The 20,402-nt window shown below is 40.4% G+C and overlaps 1 protein-coding gene across 25 annotated transcripts in view; it reads left to right on the forward strand.

The window, feature by feature from the left end:
• PTPRF (protein tyrosine phosphatase receptor type F) overlaps positions 1-20,402 on the forward strand; it is a 474,052-nt gene that overhangs the window by 89,700 nt on the left and 363,950 nt on the right. The gene's annotated exons all lie outside the window — the stretch shown is intronic.

Genomic DNA, 20,402 nt, shown 5'->3' on the forward strand with positions numbered 1-20,402 from the left:
TTCTTACAAATACATTCAGTGGCAGACAACCAATGAGGCAAAGTGCTAGGATTAATTGAATGAAAATGAAATTTGAACAAGTATTGCTTTCAATACTGTAGCTTAATAATGTAGCTTTATACTAATTCTGCACTCACCCCAATCATATAAAGACTCAGTTTTTAAGTAATTGCAACTCACTTGATTCTTGTGTTGTTTGAAAGCTTAGAGCTTACTAATTCCCATAAAAATAAATCCAGCATCAAAACTGTTACCTATGTTTAATAATGAACACTTCTTCCATAACCTTTCCCAGATCTAGCCTTTTAAGGTTCCATGGGCTGTTCCATATATTTTATGCAGTTTCACCCCTTCACCTCTTTTTCCACTGGTAATTCAGTTTTTGAATATTCCTTCTCCTTGTACGTGTGTTCTGGTGGTATATACTGTTGAGCTTCATTGACACATGACCTTTCCAGAATCATCATCATCATCTCCTCCTCCTCCTCCTCCTCCTCCTTCTGTATACTGCCCTTTATCTGAAGACCCCAGGGTTCACAATAGAAAAATACAAAATGAGAATACAAAATATATACTAAAACAAAACCTAAACCAATAGCCCCACCCCACAAACACATTAATAAAACCCCATAGAAGGTTAACCAGCCAAACGCCTGGTTGAAGAGAAACATTTTTGCCTGGCACCTAAATATATGTAATGAAGGCAGCAGGTAAGACTCCCTTGGGAGAGCATTCCATAGATGGAGAGCCACGGCAGAAAAGGTCTGTTTTCATGTTGCCACCCTCCAGGCTTCTGTGACATTTATGTTTGCTGACCCAAGATTCTTGTTGGTTTCTTGATCAGCTGATTGTTGCTAGGGCTGTTGCATTGATGAAAGATATCTGAGTTCTCCTCCTCAATAATACTTTCTTGCCAGTAGGAGTGGGTATATATGAACATAATTCATGCTTGTATTTTCAAATTAAGCCAAAATGTAATGAGTGGAAGCCCTTGAAGGATCTCAATAAACTTTCAGGAGTGGCTAATCTTATGAGAAAAACAAGTGCAAAACATTTTACAGTGGCATGGGAGAAACATGAAACTAACAATACCTGTAATTTCCCACCCCTAGACTAAAAAACATTCTGAAAATGTACAGGATTAAAGTAGGTGCACCTACTTTAAAGCAAGCATATTTAATTGTCCTCTTAAATTGATTCCAACATTACATTTACTGTAAGCTGTTGCTTAAGAAGGTGCAGAATCACTTTACAGGTCTGGGAAAGGTGTGATTCTCTCTTTGATAGTCTACAGTAGAAAAGAGATATGGGGCAGTTTTTTATGCCCGTACTCCACCCCACCCCACCCCACCCCACTCATGGCAAGCATTCTGCTGTTTGTCAGGTAGCTAGCTCTGACACTTCTCATTAAGGATTTGGTAACATGCATAAATATTTGAAGCAAACACAGAGATACAATTTTGATAAAAAGAATGTAAATTCAAAAAGTAACTCTTTTTCTTGATGTACATTTTAAAAATCCATTTCGAAGTTCTAAAGAGTTATTACACTTTGCTGAAGGGCAGTAGGGTGGGTTAGGACATGTTCCATTTGATGTGCAGTATGAGAGATTTGTTTTCTAGTTTCCGAGCTGCATAGCTAGATGAAGCAAAGCGCCTTAATCTTATTAAAAAGAATTGTGACTGCTTTAAACTACTGGCATCTAAAATGTGTAATTTCCATGCATCCATAGCTTATGTGCCATTCAGAGTCTAAAACAAGACGGTCCACTATCCCCTTGTAATTTAGTGCCTCTGGCAACAGCTGTTGGGAAAATGGATCACAAAAAGGCATGACTATGGGGAATGGATTATAGAAAGCATTTTATTGTGGTGGCAATCTGTAATTTCTTCAAATACTACCATGAATCTAAAGGATGGAAGGCATTCTCTGTGCTTAACCATAAAATTAGCTGCTGAGTGGAATGTCTATTGATTTTGAAAAATTCTATTTATTCATTTATTTTTAAAATTTATAGCTCACCTTTTCAGTATAACAATTCACACGGCAGAGAACAAAAGTGAAACCAAGATGCAATTAAAAGCATAATAAATCAATCTCTTTTACTGGCATACAAAGGATACAAAAGTATATAAGTCAAAGCATAAAATTGGTGTATGTTCATAAAAGGAGATTATTTAAGATAAAACAAATACAGACATATTAAGGTTAAAAAAGTGCCTCTTAAGTCTTATAGTGATATAAGTTTCATGGCATCTCTCAGAAATGTTGCTACATTCTCCATAATTTCATGCCTACAGCTGTTCAGTAGAAAGGAAACCCTGGAGAAGTCAGGACAATTTAACCTTTCTTTCAGCATGGAGTTTAAATATTTATCATGGGTTTTTGCATAAAATGAGTAGTAAAATAAAACACGTGCAATGGTTTTAACCTGTTTTATACCACAAGGATAGCTCCTTTCTGAATATGGATTTTTTGAGAATTTTCCTTGCAGAATTAAATCTTGCCAAGAAGAAAGCTCTACGTTGGTGGGGATCATAGATGATGTAAATATATGGTGGCCTGGCCAAATGAAGATAGAATCCCTAACCCTAATGGAGAGTAAGAGTTATTAGCTGCACTACTGAGTTTTTGGAATTCAGTCTCTAGAAATCTGTGCTTGATTGTTTGAAATGCTTCTAACGGTGGGAGTATAAGCAGTGAATCAAATGATAGACCAATAGTTTTAACTTTATTCTCGATACAAGCTAACCATTTAGAGTGATGGGATTCCAAACTTCATATAAAAAAATTAAAGAAGAGGGGTCACACTTGAAATGGAGGCATAGCCAGATTTTTATTGCAATGAGCTACACTCTAGTTTCCATAAGCCCTTGTCCATATTTCAAGCACATGGCTGCATATGGAACACAGTTTGGCATACCCAATATTTTACAAAGGAATTTTGAGTTGGGTGCATTCCATTGAGTGGTAAGCTGCACCAATCCATTATGGTATGCAGTACAGTAGCTTTAGATTTACTTTGAACATACTGGTTTCCTCTATTGCTAGGTGATAGCCAAAGCACTGGTATACGCTGCACTTAATGCTAACTTGCAATGTTTTTCCTCAAGAGACATTATATTGGAAATTAATGCCTAAGTATTTCCTTTTTTGAACTTGTTCCAATGTGTTACCATTAACTTCCTACCTATGTGACTTCCAGGACCTTGGAAAAATGAGTATTTGCATTTCACAAAGTTCAATACCTGACTGCAGAGTTTCTGCAATTAATTCAGAAAAGCCTCAAGAAGCTATTGAAGCATATGAAAATCTAATCTAAACTTAAAACATAACATAAAGGGATACTTAAACATATTTTTGGTAAATAGACTGTAGGTTTCCCTTCCTTGGCTTCCTCTGTGGTGCCAAGGGCAAGGCATTTCTGAGGAGCATTCTGGAAGAAAATCTGACGGCCACCAACCAATCGGAACTATGAGTAAACCCCACTAAATTCTGCATCTCAGGGCCTACTAGTCCCAATAGCTATATTCTCTCTTAAGATAAGAGGAGGTGTGTTTCTGAATACCCGTTGCTCAGGGACAACAGCAGGAGGGTGCTGTTGCATTAATGTTGTCTCTGAGCTTTGCACCATTGGCCACTGTGAAAAACAAAGGTGCACCAGATGAGCCTTTGATAGTCTCCGCTCTCCAACAATTGGGCAAAAGCATACCTGTCAATCATATTTCCTTATACAGAAGAAAAGTATTTACATATTAATTCAATTCTGATCTGTCTGTTATTGTTCTTTGATTCCAGAATGTCTCCCCTTGGTACTGTGGGTTAACAATAGTCTCCCATACCAACTGGAAACTTGATTTAGGTTTTCAGGAAGCGAAATAAGTCCCTAGAGCTAAGCCAGTTTTTGTTTTATAATCTTTAGAGCTGCTGAGTGCCTGGTAATCATATGCGAACCCTACACAATATTGAAAATGGCTGCTCTGCTATTATTAAAGTCCGCAATTATTTGGAAACAGGATTTTGAGCTGACAAGTTCCAGAAATATGCTGGGGTGGCTGGGAGGGGAGATCACCATTTGATTCATCGAATGCATCGTATAAAATTGAAGCAGATATCATTAATGTGGTAACCTTCTTGCCATGCATTTCTCCCCATGTATTTGTGTGCTACTTGATACACACAAATAGCAAGGAAAATAATTGTTTCATGTTACTTTTGCTTATAGTTAGCAGATGATGTCACAAGCACCCACCAAGTTTTTTTGTTAGATTGAAAGCTGCTTTGCAGTAAGAATTTTATGCAGCTTGGAATTGTATCCTTTCCCTACATGCCTGGAATTGCACTTCATCGTCTTATGTACCATTACCATGGTAGTATAAATAAGTTTTTGCTTATGCCTTGTATTTAAATTGGAATGCTCAAGGCTCATTCTAAAAACAAAGCGTTGTGCCTAAATTTGCATTTGCTCTCATGGTTGTCTTTGTCGTTTTGTGTGCTGGAGTACAATAAATTTTAAATATTAAGAGAAGACAATTCAGATTGCTTTCATTGCATCATGCATAAGTTGCAGAATCAAATTTCTTTCACTGCATGTTCAGTTTCACTGTTAAAATACTTTCCTGTAGCCAGTTGCCTTAGCTGATTTACTTCATGTTAACCTTGAGTACAGTTCAGATGTGTTTCTTTTCCATTATCTCCTGTTCCTTTCCCCCCACCCTACCTTTCGATTAGTTGCCAACATTTATTCGTTTTCTTTTAAACTAGTAAAAGAGAGGATTATGGCGCATGGTGAAGCAGGTTGGAATAGATGGAACCTACTTTAGTTATGCGACCCTCGAACACCGCTTTTAATGAAAGGGCTTGTGTTGTGCTGTTTTTATTATAATTATTGGTATGGTTTTAATAGTTTTTATATATGTATATATTTTTAATTTTATCAGTGTTTAATTGTTTTTAAATTGTTGTTTTTCTGTGTTTTTAGTTCTTATTTTTACCTGTAAGCCTCCTTGAGTCGCTTCAGGGGGAAAAGGTGGGGTAAAAATAAAAATAAAAAGAATATTAATAATTTGTGCCTGTTCATCTGCTAGTTCTGTAGCTGAGAACCTAATTTCTGTGCCAGGAGTTTGGTTTGATGAGAGAGGATAAAAACTGCCTAGGTAATTGGTGATTGAGGCTATTGTAACAAATGCAACAAAACCTACTCTTGAGCTATTGAAAAAGGATTCAAAACAGGTTATTAAAACTATAGTTACCCTAGTGGTCTGGGGCATGAGGGTTTAATGGAGGAATAACTTATTGTCCCTTCTCTATTGTTTGACTTTCAAATTATTTGTGTCCCCCCCAAAAAAAAAATCACTTCAATTTGAAAGAGTTCTAATTGACACTCTAAATCAGACACCCCCAAACTCGGGCCTCCAGCTGTTTTGAGACTACAATTCCCATCACCCCTGACCACTGGTCCTGTTAGCTAGGGATGATGGGAGTTGTAGTCCCAAAACATCTGTAGGGCCGAGTTTGGGGGTACCTGCTCTAAATAGTGGAGGCTGTTTTGAAGAATCACAGCATTTGCTAGATGAAAATGAACTTTTCCCCATCAGTTTGCTGGGTAACCTGCACCCTAAAGCCTGAAGTCACATGCTTGCACGTGCGGAAAACAAACAGGTATGCACATGCTCCCGTGATGCATAGGTGAAACTTTTCAGGTTAACAAATAGAAAACAACAATGCAAGGTATTATATTTTTCAAGGGTTTAACAAGACTTACTGACAGTTTAGGAACAAGAATGCCAAACCAATAAAAACTGGTGTCCTTTTGAGGTAGCTGTGAAAAATATAAACAATGCCCCAGAGAGGCAGCTATTCCAGTATTAGAAAAGGAGAGCTGACGTGCTTATCAGTAAGTATGCGGTTGTTGCATACAATTTGGAGGACTGAGAAAATTAAATGCATTTTAAGTTTCATTTGATCCCATTTTTCCCCCCTAAGAAACCCATGAATTTATGTTAAATTTATCTTGGCTTATGAAAAGAGATGTAATGACTTCTGCTAACAAGATAAAAGAGAAGCCAGCACTTAATTTCCTAGGTGATACACAAAATAAAATGATTTGCATGCCTCCAAAAGATTATGCACAACCTTGTTAAATGCAGTACAATACAAATGAAGAACAAATGAGCTACCCAGATAGGATGCATTTTTGTAACTCAGGGCTGCTGTCTGCAGAATTCCAATAGAGAGTGAATCAAGAGGCACTTGTTCTTTCCAGTGGCTCTCAGGTTTTTGATAATCATTGCTGGCAAGATGATGTATCCAAGCATGCATTGATAATCCCCCTCTGTGTTTTTTATAGTTATGGTACATTTTGGTGGACGATGCTTATTTGCTAAACTCTAAGTCTTATTTTTCATTGACATACATATTTTTATTTCCTCTGATTGCCAGAGAACATGCAACATACATATAAATACTCAAGTCACTTTAACAAGAGATGTTCCCAATAATTGGAAAATTCCTACTTTTAAAGTGTTCTACATGCAAATAAGCTGTGGTGGTTCCAGAGGGTGATTTTGCAATTAGGCTAATCTTGTAATGAGTGATTAGGTGAGCGACAGCACTCTGCTTGAAAACGGTGTATATTGACTGTTGGAGCCTGTAATGAAGCGTGGAAAGCTCTATGCCCAGTGTTCTCTGGTAGAATTGTCAGTCACTGGCACATCATGGCTGAAGCAGTTTATTGAGTATGACTGCCAAATCTTACACAGGTGCCGGCTTAATTTTGATGTATCGCACTTAGAGCAATGGCTTTGGACAGTTACTTTGCAGTGTGTTTGCTGGAAAACCATTGAAGGGAATTTTTTGAACAATTGGACTAAAATAGCTGTGCTACTGTAAATAATCTCCTGCAATGCTTTACAATCTCTGTAATGAGAAATTAATGCTTGTGAATTGTAACATATTTCTACTATAAAACTAATTTCTGCTGTCTGTTCAGAAAGGCATTTCCTAGGCACAAGCTGCAAAAGGCTGCACATTGCTTTACTGGCATTCCTTGGTATCACAGTACCGGAGGGCTAGAAATTAAGTGGCTTATGTCATGAACAGAAACATTCTGGAATGACATGACATACACAAGGCACGAGTAGGCGGGCCGCATTTCATAATGTGTACTTTGCTTTGTGCGGTTTTTGTAATAGTGCCCCTACCTTATACTATGTCCCCATCTTATATAAAGGTAGATAGAATATCTGCTTAACACAAACAGGAGGCGGACTGCTGAAAGATCTATGTAGCCCCCTTTTAAATACAAAAGTATCACAACCACACTATTCGCTTTTCTGGGGAATACTCAGGTAGCAAAATGCCAAATGCTAGGTGGCTTTTGTGGGAGTGTTGCAGATTTGAGTAACGTATGAATACAGAAATAGACAGCTTGAGTTAGCAAAACACTAACATAGTGAAGTGATTCCCTTTTATGAGGAAAGGGCTTTGTGAGATTGGGACATTGCAACAGATGTGATTTAGAGCAACCTGGGGGGGGGGGGCGGGTACGTGTTGAAACTCGACCAAAGTCCTGAAGTTAAATTGTGAGGAGAAAATGACGACAGTTACCGGTAGTTGCCTGGTAAAATTAGATTAATACTTAACCCAAGACAATCAACAGGGGCACCTGCCTCATCAGGAGTCGATATAGTGCATGGAGTCAGTATAGTGCGTGTGGAAGGCGGAAAAAGTCAGATACAGCTTTTGCAGAACAAAGCTACAGTGGTACCTTGGGTTAAGTACTTAATTCGTTCCAGAGGTCCGTTCTTAACCTGAAACTGTTCTTAACTTGAGGTACCACTTTAGCTAATGGGGCCTCCCGCTGCCGCTGCGCCGCCGGAGCACAATTTCTGTTCTCATCCTGAAGCAAAGTTCTTAACCTGAAGCACTATTTCTGGGTTAGCGGAGTCTGTAACCTGAAGTGTATGTAACCTGAGGTACCACTGTATAGGCAACTACAAATTTATGTCCAGTTGGTGCACTATTGCGTATTCATACATCGCCACAACCCAGAAGTGGACAGAAAAGGGGATGGAATGGGGGCGGAGTGAGCTTATGCATGCAGGGGTCAGGAAATTCAACCCCTGCACAAAACAGTTTTTGCCTGTATTTGCCTTTGCAGAGTCTGATCGGGTGGGGTGTGTGTGCAAGAGGGCACAAGTGCCCTGGTTGGCAGGTTAGCAGGGCGGCAAACTGCATCCTGCCCTGACAGTAACATGGCCTGTGGGGGAAAGCCATGCTTGGTGACGCCCCGGTTCGGACAATCACCTCTTCTAATAAGCAGAACTCAGCTGGAACATAAAGAAGGAGTTTCCAAGCGTATGCTGTGGCGGCATTCCTTTCTATTTTTCTCATGCCGTGTCATCAGGCCATCATTAGCTTGGCAGTGAAACAGTGGTGGCTGGCTTGCTGAGTTAGCAGCAAGGAGGCCAGGGAAAGTGAAGTGAGGCTAGCTGTGCATCACTGCTTGTGGGCAGGAGCCATCGGTGCCAGCAGTCAAGATGGTGCTTGGCTGGGGCTTTGCGGGGGGGGGGGGAGGAGAGGCGGAGGCAGCCCTGGCACCACGTTGGCCATGTCAGGCAGTGACTGGTGAATTGCTAGATGCATTTCTGAACCCAGTTAGAGAGGCTGAGAGCAGGTGCGGCAAACTTGAATGCTACACTGGCTGTGCTGTTCCTCCAGCTGACGGCTCCTCTGCTTTCTCGCCCTGGCAGGCTTATGCTGCTGCTGCTGTTGCTGTGTTTTCTTCTTGTTTAGCAATCTGCAAGAGTTCCATGAGGCATAGTTTTGGTGAGGGTAGGGCAAATGGGAAGCTGCCCCCCTCCAAAATCATTGGCAGAGATTTGGGGGGGGGGGAAGCTTAATTCAAATTATTTGTTAATTTTTCAAAAATACCACTTCAGATTAAATTATTTGGCAGCTTATAGTTTAGGAGCCACTTCTGTATAAAGAAAACACATCAGCACTTTTAAAAGGATGCTTCACATTGTGAGTGGCAGTTAAGCACTGCCACTAAAAAGGACACCCTCCCAAGAGAGTTCACAATTTGAGAGCAGCAGTGCAGACTCCCCGCCCCCCCAGCAAAATTTGTAAATCTGGCACTGTTCCGCCTCTGTAGCACTAACACTAGCTCAAGCTGGAAGCATAAACATGGTTGCATGTGGAAAAGCCTGTTGGTTTACTTTTTGTAATTTCTGTTTGTATCCAACAGTAGAAAAAACATCATATGTTAAGTGCTTCAGAAATTAGGAGCTCTATAATTAACTTTAAAATGACAAACCCTATCAGCAGACTTGCAGTCATAAAAAAGCAAGAACAGACAGAGATCAAAGGTTGAAGAATTTGGGAGCAAAGATATCACACACTGTTTAGAAACTTGAAAGGATGGAGAGGTGAGAGAGAGATTTGGAAGTTGAAAGGACGGAATGGCAGTGAGAGAGATTTGGAAGTTGGATAGGCGACCGAATTCCAAAGAGAAAGAGAAGGTCTAGAATGCATGAAATGGAAGAAGTAATTCAAAGTTAAGCAGAGAAGACTATCTGTAGAGTGGAGAAGACAAGAAAGCAAGTAAAGAGAAGAGAAGAAAGGCTATTAAAGAGGCAATGAGTGAAGAGATTGGAAAGCAAAGTAGTAACTTCCCTGGCTCCTGTTAGATCCCGTTGAAGGGAGTGCAAGAGAGGAGAAGCATGGGCAAAACATGGGTGGACCAAACAAATGGGCAGCAGAATTGAAAACAGGAAAGGAGAAAAAAGAAATCCAGAAGAGAGAGAAGAAATCCAGAAGGGAGACAATTACAGTAATAAATATGGGGAAGAATTAAGAGAAAAGACTAATGTCTTTGCAATTTTTCAGTTAACCTGAGGGCCACTTCGGCATTTTGCTCTTAACCACAAAAAGGCATGCTTGTCACTTTTATCTTGTGAACCGCCCTGAGATCTTTTGATGAAAGGTGGTATATAAATCTAGAAAATAAATTAAATAAACCCATTCTCTGCTAACTCCTTTTCCTCTGCACATACCAAAGCATGCTCTCATCACGTATATCGGTCATTTTCTTTCCCCATACCAGACTTTATTCTCGGCAACTCTCTCAAAAGCACACAAGTCTTTAACTCTCACAGCATTTCAAAGGACATCTCAAACAGAGGTGGGCAGTGAAGTATAGCTATGTGGTTGAAGCAGAATTGAAAAACTGGAGCCATCTCCGCCCACACCTTTGAATTTAGAGAAGGAAGAAGCAGTGCACACCACAATGCAGCCCTTTGGCAGCCCCTTTTTAAACGAATTCATCCACAGGGCTGCAGGCCTTACGTTGTACAAACTTGCAACAGAGAGCAAAGGACTTCTTAGCAATTGTAACAAAACCAACCAGGGCAGTATCCAACTAATGTGTCTCACTGGTGCAAGGATTAACACTTTGACAAAAGAGCTTTCCCCTCTCTCCTCTCTCCTCACCCCTCATCCTTTCTCTTTCCCTCAGAAAGATAATAATGAAAGCAAGAAAATGTATGTCCACCAAATTCAAAAGAAGAAATAGTAGATTAATCAACATTGCTAAAAGGTAAAGACAAGTAAAAGGTAAAGGTACCCCTGACTGTTAGGTCCAGTCGCGGACGACTCTGGGGTTGTGCACTCATCTCGCTCTTTAGGCCGAGGGAGCCGGCGTTTGTCTGCAGACAGCTTTTGGGTCATGTGGCCAGCATGACTAAGCCACTTCTGGCGAAACGCTGTTTACCTTCCCGCCGTAGCATTACCTATTTATCTACTTGCACTTTGACATGCTTTCTAACTGCTAGGCGGGCAGGAGCTGGGACCGAGCAGAGGGCTAAATATTGACCAAGTGATACAGCACTAAAATGGGAGGAGCAACAAACAGATTCAGTGAAATGCCAATGATACAAACCAGGTGATGCACTTCTCCTTAACCCAACAGTATTTCAGCCCCTTCTGTTTTAGTTTATTTCATTTCTAAAGAAGTGATGGAGGGTGTATGTTTTATAAAAATGCTATTGAAGTTAAGAGAATTGCTGTGGAGGAGTGTATTGTTGTGCATTGTTTTCTACTGCTCCCCCCTTCCCCCACAATGGTTTTCAAAAGTGCTCACATAGACAAGCTCTTAACTTCCACTTTATTCTTGTTAATTACTGTGAGATGGGTACGCTGTTTGTCACACACATTTAACCACACCAGTCGAAAGCACATTTCTCTTCACCACTGCTGTTGCTTCTGAGGTCTAGTTTCCTAGGTAGAGCTTGATAAGCTACCAAGCCTTGCAAAACTAGTTTGTCCAGAGACCATTGTGAGTCAGAAAAAATGAATATGTATGTAATGGGGCACCAATGGCTTTAACAATGCCACTTCTATGCCTTCATAAAGCTATTTCTGAATATATCCATAGTGTCTAAGCAGGGAATATGAGCTCCCTTCCTCCTTTTTTTTTTTTGCCATCCATCTCTCCTTTCATTAGAGGGCTGTGGCAGTACTTGGTGGTTGCTTCTGGGATCTCTTTGCTTAATATTTCTAGTGGCATGTATTTGCTTTTGTTACAATAGATAAACTCTAGAAATGCAATAGAACGTTTATGAAATGAAAAGCTTTTATCCTGTTGCCTGCAGTTCGTAGAGGCTTTGGGGAAATGAATGCATGCGACTATGAAGCAACCTCACTGTGAACAGCCTGATGCAAGCTTTCTCATTCTCATTCCCATTCCCATTTCCTGCCTCCTGTCTGCTTCCTTGCTGTTCCTTGAAAATAGAGCAGTTCTATTTCCCAGATGACCACTGGAATAAAAAGAAACAAGAAAAAAACCCAAGGCAGTAAGACAAACAGTTCTTCTTTTTGAACGAATTGTGTTGTCATTTTCTCTCGCTTTTAACTGCTATCTGTAGTATAAGATATGACACAGTAAATCAATGCAGGATTTCTTTTCTCTGATGCATATTATATGTATCTCACTTACAAGGATGGGATAATTAGAAGATGAATTTTCTTTTTGTCATGGACAGTGATGGATCAAAAAGAATCCTTTAACATTAATTTTATTGCCTTCTATAACAGAGATATTAATGCCAAGATTCTAATTCAGGCCCTTGAGAACCAAATTGCTTCATTAAAAAGAAAAGAAAATTGTGTAGGTTATAAAAGTGCTGTGATGCTATCCTTTTCATGTCATACAATGAAATCAAGGGGGGAAAGGATTGCATTTAAAGTCATGTCCACATTCAGTACATGTAATACCTTCATCCTATTTGATTTGCCTCAGGCAGGGAAATCCCAAGAAAAAGGGGGCAAAAAAGAAAGAGTTGTGGTATGTTGGGAGTGCCTTTCTTTCAGAGGGAGAAAAACTGAACACAACTAATTTGAGTATTCACATTCTGTTGAATACATTATAATATTTAAAATTGCCCATGGTTTGACATTGAGCCAGTTTGCATACAGCACTAAATCAAAAAGATGGTTTAGCATGAACATGCAGGCATAGACTCCCAGAGGGAAGATTGCAACCACTTTGCTTCTCCTGCTTATTTTGGCTTAGTGTGTTTTCTGAATCTGGGTTTATAGTTTAAAGGTAAAGGACTCCTGACAGTTAAGTCCAGGCACGAACGACTCTGGGGTTGCGGCGCTCATCTCTCTCTCTATAGGCCGAGAGAGCTGGCGTTTGTCGCAGACAGCTTCCAGGTCACATGGCCAGCATGACTAAGCCACTTCTGGAGAACCAGGGGAGTGCATGGAAACACTGTTTACCTTCCTGCCGGAGTAGTACCTATTTATCTACTTGCACTTGACCTGGTTTTGAACTGCTAGGTGGGCAGGAGCAGGGACCGAGCAACAGGAGCTCACCCCATTGCGGGGTTTCAAACCGCCGACCTTCTGATCAGCAAGCCCAAGGCTCAGTGGTTTAGACCACAGCGCCACCCACATCCTGGGGTTTATAGTTTTCCTCTCTCCAAATGAACCATGGTCTGTAACCAAGGTTTGCTCTGTGCCTTACAGCTGGTGGGAGAGCTGAACAATGAACTGGGGTTCAGACACACTAAATCATAGTGCAGCAGCAAAACAACCAGAGAGGAGCAAAGTGGCAGTGATCTCCTTTGTGGGAGCCAACACATTTTGCTTGTTCATACTAGGCTATGGTTTGGGCAGGTGTTATATATATACAAAGAGAACATACCTCCAGATTTTGGTTAAAAATTAAAACTGTTCCATATAGATCCCCTGCAGTAGCTCCCTAAGAAAAGGTGTCAGGACTCAAGCCCAGTATCTTGAACTGAGGAATGTCGGGCACAAACATAGCTAAAGGAGGGAAATACTAGAAACTTCAGACCATCACAGAAGCCATTTGAACAGCAATTTTCAGAGGTGTAGCCATATAGTTTGTTGCACAAAAACCAATAAAGAATAATGTTGCTGAACTCCAACTCCATCCATTGGACATGTTTAGTGAACTTCAACTTCCATCTGTGCCAGCAAGCATGGCCAATGGATGAAGTTGGGAGTTGAGCAGCACCCAGAGGGCCAAAGGTCCCCTACACCTGATTTATAGGAATAAATCATACTCATTGTTCCCTCTCTATGCCCCTCAGCTGCACAAGGTACATGGAGTAGCAGGGCATCTTTGATCTACTTTAAGGGAGAGTATGTATCTAGTGTTTTTTTTCCTTCTGCATGCAGATGTAGGAGCAGCTATGCATAGAAGGTCAACAATCATAGATAGAACAGGTCAGAATTGGCCCCATCCCCAAAGTTAGCATGACCATTGCTCCCAGAGTTCACAGGAAGTATTGTTCCTTTGTTCCCCAAAAAGCAGGTTGGAATGGAAGGCACTGAATGAACACCAAGGATTCCTTTGGAGGACACATAATGCTTTGCAGCTGCTATAGGGCACTTTTTGTCATTTAGCATAAAGTGTAGCAATAGTCATTACTGTAGTGGGACACAGAGACAAGGTAATGGCAGAGGAGATTTCTGTGTGGCACATGGTACATGCCCCAGGTTACTACTCCTTTTGTCCATTACTTGAAAAAACTGACCTTTTAATGTGTTATTCCTAAGCAGTTGTCTTTATTGTTACAATTTGCTAATAAGTTCAGAACTCACACCAAAGTACAAAGTAGTTAAATAGTTAGGCTTATCAACCTGAAAGATGCATTGTCTCAGCTGCCAAGACTGATTACCTTCTGCCTTTTATGCAATGAGCAAAATATTCAGCTGTGTCGTTAATGAGGAATCATTAGCAATCTGAACAAGCAGATGTGATCTTAGCTATTAGTTCTCAAATCACCTCCTTTTAATCAGCTTGAACACTCATGTTCAGGTTAGACTAAGAGGTCTCTCTTGCAAACCTTAAATAGTATTATAGCCTAAAATGTGATCAACGCTGGATGCAAACTTTAGAGAACCTCCTGTCTACATGACCCTCATTTGCACGTATATGAGATACCTGTTCAAAGAATGGTGTAGATTGGTGGTAGACCCACTGTAGAAACCCATTTTGAACAGCAACCTGGATGCTGCAGAAGATACGCGCTCTGCAGTGATTCATTCTTTATTTCAGTAAACCTCAGTGTTTGAGGACAGATGCTTAGCTGAGAGAAGATACACACTGAGAATTTTGGGATGACTACAAGTCATTTCCAGTGGTCTGTACATAATGCTAATCCCTAGTTAAATTAGGATTTATTAATTTTTTTGTTACAAAATAATCCTCTTTGTTTTCTATGGTAAAGATTATATTAAATGGAGATGACTTAGACAATAGGTATCTTCAACTTTTTAGCTCCAACTCCGAGGCCACTTTGAACTTGTATGCAGTGCTCCCCCCACATATATCATTTAAGAACTCCTACCTTAATTATCTACTTTTTGTCTTCATTTTATTCCTCACCACCAAATATGTTAGTTTTGATGGAGACTTACTTTGTTATCTGCTTTTTACTTCATGATTATAGAACAGTTTGGAGAAAATGTCAGTGCTAAGGATTAAATAAACAGAGGGAATTTTTTTATTTTATTTTTTAAAAAACAAATAACCAGTCTTCATCGCATTTGAGCATGAAGAATTACATTATTAAGTCCTAATGTTTCCAAAGCAAATAGTTACGGTACTGACAGTAGTTTATTGGGTGCAAAGAACACTAGAATTTTCTGCATACCGTTTTTCTGACCCAAACTGCTGGTGTGTCTGTCATGGCTATTTGCTTTTAATATGTGCTACTCCATCAATGGTGTTTCCATCTTATCTTTTGTCTGTTACAAAAACTCTGTTCAGTAACTGAGGCATTGCTTGGTTGCCAAGGTTATTTCAAAGTCTCAAGCTTACTAGTCACATGACCATGAATTTACCTGGAAAATGACTTAAAAGCACAATTAGACCACTATATAAGCTTTTAAGTATGGGCTCAGTTAGCCAACAGAAATTTGCTTAGTCACAGACATTTTGTTAGATTAATGAAAACCAGAGTAGACTGAAATGCAGAACCTCACATTTGTTTTACTATGTTGTTGTAGTTTAATGTGATTTTTGAATAAAATAAAGTTGTCCTATTAATTAAATACTGATAACAAGATACAGTCATACCTCATGTTACGTCCGCTTCAGGTTGTGTGTTTTTGTCTTGCGTCCCGCGGCAACACGGATGTACCAGAATAGGTGACTTCCGGGTTTCGCTGCATGCGCAGAAGCGCCAAATAGTGCCGCGTGCCTGCGCAGATGTGGTGCTTTGAGTTGCGGGCTTTTCACGTTACAGACGGGCCTCCGGAATGGATCCCGTCCGTAACACGAGGTACCACTGTATTTATCTTTTCATAATTTATCTCCATTCCACACTGCACCCACCCAGTTTCAGATTTATGCTAACCTGGGGGAAGAAAGTACCTTGGGGAATCTCTGTTTCATTCTGATTGTGGTAATAAGTATACAGAATCTCCACAGTAGAATTTTTATGATAAACAGTACCAGGAAGGTTTCCTTTTTCTGTGTGATGTCCAGTCATTCTCTCATTGGAAGTGTTTTTGTAGCAGACCAGTGTGGGGATTTCCAAAACTTCCTTTCAAGCCCATCTTCAGGTACTTCAACCAGTGTAACCAGCATAAATAATTACTACTACATCCTGATGTGCACTTACTCCTTGCCCATCCTGCATTGATACAGACCAGAGATGAGGAACCTGTGGCCCTCCATTGCTGTCTGAGTCTGACTGGAGTTGAAGTCCAGCGACCTCTGGAGGACCACAGGTTCTCCATCACTGATTTAGGCTCAATTTCTCCCAATTGGGACTGCTTCCTCTTTCTGTCCAGTCAGGCTTATGGTGCTACAGAAAGACTAACCTGTCACCTGCTGTTCCCTCCCCTTCTTGCTTGACCCCCAGCTTTCCCATTGAATACATAGTCTGGTTGACTGTTTTTGGGTGTGTGCTACTGATATCTCCGATACTATCCAGGGCAGGACTTCAGGGAGTGAATGTTTTGCTGTATGATTCTGCAAAGAACATAATTTTTCCATTTTGTTAGTAATTGATCTAGGATATTAAGCAGTATCAGTCTATTGCAAGAAATCTGACTACTACAGCCAATCGTGATTTCCTGCCTCCTTGCTGTGTCTTATATCTCAGTTCCAAGGCTGCCTGTCGTCATTGATCATTTTCGTTTGGTGATGACCTTAACTATTCTGTAGAGAAAGGTTCCAAACTCAAGAAATGAGCCTTGATCAAGCTTTTCTGGGTGGATTTATGGGAGGTTTTCACCATGACACATGGAAAATGACATTATGAGCCTGTAATCAAAATCTTTTCTATGTAGGAAGGTCAAATCAGTCACAATGAAACATAGTTTTCGGGGGGGAGGGGATGCAGTTATAAAAAGCAAGTTTAACTTGAGTATGTTATTGAGATGAATTAGTGTCCCATCCCCCCCCCCAAGGGATTTCAGTTCCCAACATCAACATTGGCATCATCTATATACGCATCTCTTGATTCAAGCCATGCATTACTATGACTTTCCCACTTTGAATTATATAGCTGAAATTAAATTTAAATTCCTCAAACACAACTTGTATTTTTTTCTTCAGCAATCGATTAATAGTTTGAATACAAAATAGTACCTCTCCTAAAAACACATCTATTTGTTTTTAGAGACCAAGTATAGGTCTCTATAATTACACGAGTAATTATACTATATGCCAACAAATCCTTTTAAAAAAGTTATTTTATAGAGTTTTGTACAATCTAAATGGCACAGTAAAGAGTAACAATAACAAAGCAATCACAAGTCTATTGTGATTTGTTCCATAAACTAATACATACATAGAGAAGGCAAAAACAAAGAGTATAAATGAAGTTGGAATCACATTAGTTTATCTACAGATGAATTGATAAATTTGTAAATGCATCAAGTCGAGCCTGTGTCTTGGCTAATGTGACAACTCCTATTCTGAATTACGTTATGCTGTTGCTGTTGCTTTGTGGTAGCCTTCAGAAGAGCCTGCAGAAGTCTGGTGTAGCAGCATGCAAACAATTTTTCTTAGGAAGAGAGTCTGAGGAACTGAGGAAAATAGTGGTCTCAAGAGATGAATTTCTAGGCCTTATTGACAAATTAAGAACAAACTAATCATTGGGTCCAGATGGTATTCATCCGAGAGTTGCTAAAGAACTCAAATGTGGAATTGCTGATTTTCTAATATATAAAACTGGTCCTGCAGATCAGTAGTCATGTGTGTGCACACTTTCCTATGCAGACACACATATGACTAACCATTGGGATGGGCAGAGAGCAGATCAAAGATAAAAAAATTCAGAAGTCTTCCCACCACAGTATCGCCACCGCCACCCTTCTGTCGGTCTAGCAGGGAAGTGGTGCAGATAAGCAAGAGGAAAAGTTAAAAGGTTCTCCTCGCAGCCCAGCACTGCCCCCTCTAGCCCTCTGTTGCTGGCTTGGAGAAGAGCCAGTAAATTGGCTCAGGGGCCTGGTGGGCCATTGAAAACAGTTTGATGAGCCCAATCTAGTCTGGGGGCCATGGCCTTGCCACCCCTGGTTCAAAGCTTTTTTCCTCTGCTCTCAGAACAGCTTACAAAAATGCTGGCTGTATCATCCATAGATTTTCTTTCCCACTGAGCTAGGACCCGAAGACTTGCCATCTCCAGTTGGATTATAATTACGGCAAAGAAATATTAGAATTAATTGAGGGGATGCATTTTTTAGAGGTGCTATTTCTTGCCTACTGGTTTCTTGTTAAGACTTGGTAGCTTTGTTTTCTCAGTAAGAACAGACTCAGTTTTTTTATTATTCACTTGGAGTAGGCTGTGGGTGCTGAAAATACTCTCTACGTGGTATTGATTTATACAAGCAATCAGTATTTCCAATCCAATCATCTTTTCTGATTCAATAATAATAATAATAATAATAATAATAATAATAATAATAATAAATTTGCAACTCAATTCCATGCAGTTTTACTTGGAAGCAAGTCTCACTGAGTTAGTTCAGTGATGCCTACTCCCAGATATGTTTGCATTGGGTCAAATGAGAAAACTATGAACCTCAAGCCAAGGTGAACCTCAGACCTTGCATCACATTACAGTGGCAGTACCCAAGCAGTACAAGTGTCAAAATTTAGCAAGACTTAGTGAGAAGGTTGAAATCAAACAACACAATTCATCTAAAGGCCCGAAGGAACAACTAGGTTTAAACCAAATGTTGGAAGATCAATAACAGTATAGCAATACAAGTCTCCATGGAGAGTGCATTGGCTCCTAGAAGCTGTCAGCATGTTACAGCAGCTACACCCCAGGAAACAGCTTCAATTGGCCAACTAAACCAGGTGATGGTTCTCAAATCCTCAATCTGCCAGAGACGTCCCCTCCATGCGAAGGCAGGCTCTAGCAGATTGAGGAGTTGAGATCAAAAGTGGGTCCAATGTTCAGAAGGTGGTTTCAGCACATGCTGTAGAGGAAAATGAGGGGCAGATGGGGCTTGCCAGTCTGTGAAGCTGGCCCTTCTAGGAGAAGGAAAACTCTGATCCTAAACCTCCTCTCCCTTGTGGCTATATTCATTTGTGAGAAAGGCTTCAGCAGTAAACTCCTGCAACTTCTGCAGCCAAGTTGGCATCAAATGTTTTGCTCTTCTTTTCTTTGGACCATATTAGCTGGCCGAGAGGGTGGTCTTGTCATCTGGGCAGCCCATGACCTTACACTGCCCAGGCTTGCACCTGGTCAGTTAAGTGTTGCTAATACACCAAAAACAATGCGGGAGGCCGCAATTATGAGTTACTGGTCTGTGCAGCCACAGCAGGTGCTGTGATTCTGCAGTTGTTTGACTGCACCCCACCCCACCCCCAATGGCACGCTCCATGAGCCTAAATTACCAGTGGGACCCAGCAGCCCACCGCTCCAATCACAGGGTTTAAGATAGCCTATAAAAGGAAAGATGCCCCAACAGGCACCTAAGTCACTGAGGGATTTAGAAGTCAAAACTAATACCTTAAGTTGGACAGTGTAGTTGGATAAGCAGGCAATGTAGCTCCCATAGAATTGGTGTTACAAGGCAGCATGTTAGCACTCTACCAGCAGCATTTTGCACTAGCTGTATTTTCCAGACTATATTCAGAGGAAATGCTGCAAAGACTTGCATTGCAGTAGTCAAGTTACAAGCTTACCGGGGCATGTAATGCAAAGGCAAACCAGGTGCCCCTGCCCATGGGAAAAAGAAGATAAAAACAGGGACCTTTGGGACATAGTAGAGGCATCTGAGATAATCTCAGAGGTTGAAATGGTGCCAGGCAGCTGAGGAACATTACTTTCCTCATTCTTTTTTTAGTTCCCATAGTGCAAAATAAGTGTAATAGCTTAGTTTTCTGGGCATATGTGTTAGGGGTTTACAGTAGGAACCTACCATTTCCCATTGTGGGAGTTTATGGCAGTTAGCAGAGAGAAAGAGAGTAACTTCCTCACACTCCCAGTTTTCCCCACTGTCAGCAGACCCGCCTCTCTGACCCAACATCTCTAGACAATGGTGGGCCCTCTGCTGGATCTCGGTAGGTGACCCAATCATGGAACCATATTACTCAAGGTCTGATGTAATCTTAATTGAATCTTTGCAATTATTTATCAGTATTATAATATAAAACGTTCTCCCTATTGTGTGGTATTGACGTATGAATTGGCTGTTCTTGTGCCATACATAGATTTTTATTCTGTATATGTGGTTTATTCAAACTGAGTTCTCTGAAAAGAACACTAGCACACAGCAGATTGTTTAACATAATAAACCACTATAATGATGGCATTTTACAAGCTTATATAGCCAGTGTAAACTTGCAGCTAACTTAGCATTGAGATAAGTACATCATGCCCTGAATTGTTGTTAAGAGA

This window comes from Podarcis liolepis (assembly GCF_965112155.1).
Source record: "Podarcis liolepis genome assembly, chromosome: 6".
Taxonomy (NCBI): Eukaryota; Metazoa; Chordata; class Lepidosauria; order Squamata; family Lacertidae; genus Podarcis; species Podarcis liolepis.